This window comes from Lactuca serriola, chromosome 3 (assembly GCF_051521515.1).
Source record: "Lactuca serriola cultivar US96UC23 chromosome 3, Lser_US96UC23_V15, whole genome shotgun sequence".
Classification (NCBI taxonomy): Eukaryota; Viridiplantae; Streptophyta; class Magnoliopsida; order Asterales; family Asteraceae; genus Lactuca; species Lactuca serriola.
The window spans coordinates 122,603,969-122,606,031 of record NC_136410.1 but is presented as its reverse complement, the minus strand read 5'-3'; the positions used below and the strand labels follow the sequence as shown (position 1 = coordinate 122,606,031).

General features: G+C 35.5%; 1 non-coding gene across 1 annotated transcript; it reads left to right on the top strand.

Moving 5' to 3' along the window:
* Positions 1-407: 407 nt before the first annotated feature.
* On the top strand, positions 408-514 carry LOC145096628 (small nucleolar RNA R71). The gene has a single exon (XR_013704002.1). It is a non-coding gene; the product is annotated as a small nucleolar RNA R71 (small nucleolar RNA).
* The last annotated feature ends 1,549 nt before the right edge of the window (positions 515-2,063 follow it).

Genomic DNA, 2,063 nt, shown 5'->3' with positions numbered 1-2,063 from the left:
TTGGCTTTCTCTATTCTTCATCATACTTATCCCCACTCGAGTAGCAAACTTGAGCTCTTTTGTTCCCATACTCATCCAAGTTGCAATCCTTAGTAAAGTGTGGACAATTACATCGTTCGCACCCAACTCTAATTGCATGAATTGATTGGTCCATCTGTGTCAACGTCCAGTCCATATTATCCAACATTGCCATCATAGCAGCTATTTCTTCAGACTGCGTGCCTCCATTGCCTTTTGTGCCATCTTGCCTTGCGTTGTGATACTCACGAGAGTGTTTTGCGAATTCTTAAAATAACTCCTTGACCTCCCTCGGATTTTTCTTTATCAGTGGCCCTTGAGAATCAAGAAGTTGCCTTGTTATAACATTGACCCCGTCATAAAAAATTGACATCTCTTGTTGAACATTAAGATCATGTTGAGGAAAATTTCTGATCAACCCTTTGTAACATTCCCATGCCTCATCTAATGACTCCCCAGTTTGTTGCTCAAAGTTAGCTATTGCCTTCTTGAGTTTATCTATCTTGGATGGTAGGCAAAATTGGTCTAGAAACTGCTCACGCATTTGAGTCCATGTAATGATTGTACCTGGTAGTAGTGCTTTTAGCCAGTCTTTTGCAGCTCCCTTAGAAGCAACGGGAAGCATCCTTAGCAAAACGGTATTTCTATTCACATTTGGGACATTGAAATAATCTGCAATGTCATTGACTTCATCTAGATGCTTAAAGCATCCTCATGATCTTTCCCATAAAATGGAATATCCTTAAGTGTGGTAAGAATATGTCCTTTCAGCTTGAATGTGGCAGTGGCTGGAATGGCAGGTTGTACTACTCCTGGATCTGCATCATCTCTAATTCACTTCTTGTAAGCTCCCATTGGCATTTATTTAATGTTCGCCATCTCGTTTCTTCGCTCATCTTCGGGTTCGCTTGTATATAATTCAAATTCAGGCTCGGTATCAGATTCAGATTCGTTTGGTATAGGTATTTGATCTAAGCTCTCAACTTTGCTCTTGTTATTTGAAGATGAAGTTTACTCTTCCATTTTCTTTCCCGACTTCTTTGAGAATACTGACTTAAATTCTTGTAAGGGTGTCTTTTTTGGTGTTTGATCATTTTTCACGTTCTTATCTTTCTTTTTGCGAAGGGTGGACTCTAGGTCTGCAAAAGGTGGCACCAAAGGTGTGTTAGAACATCTGGTCATGAACTCCTGAAATAAAAACAAAGAAATAAAAACGTAAAACTAAACTAAACTTTAAAAACAAAGATAAAAAAAACTAGAAATCACAGTAGTCACGTAGTGGAAGGGTGCTCCACGTCGTGATTTTTGTAACTAAAAAAAATTAATTATGCTAGAAAAGTAACTTTTTGCAGGTTTTACCCCACAAAAGGAACGATTAATCTAAAACAAATAAACAATAAACTAAGTCGTTCCCTGGCAACGGTGCCAAAAACTTGATGTGAACAGAAATACCCACTAATTTTATAATTTATAACCTAACTAACTCAACTAACTAAAATGAACCTAGGCAGTGTACCTAGTCGATTTATAGAATAGTTTGGTAAGTCGGGTGTGATCGGTGTTACTAATCTATTTACTACTAAATTAACCAAATTATTAAGAAGCAAAAAGGATTTTATCTGATTTTGCAAGATCATATGAACTTAACTAAAATTCAATCAATAACTAAAAACACTCTTGTTTAGTTCGAATCCACTTCTTCTTTATGGTTAGTTATCAACGATGGATTATCAAAGTTGGTTATCTAATTTATATTATATTAGTAATTTAGGTCTAAATTTACCAATAATTAACTCATTCATGTAAAACTATGCATGGTCACACAATCAAACACATAATTAGTTATGATTATGAAATTGTTATGTAAGATTTATTATGCAAACGCAATTATGGTCATAATTTATGTTCTCTAGCACAGCTAAACTTATTTACTTCAATTACTATCTAGAATTTTGGTCGATCCTAGCTCTAGCAATTCAATGTTCATCAAATCACTAGGTAAACATGTTCATGCAATTTAATGGTCACTAAGCTACACAGAACAT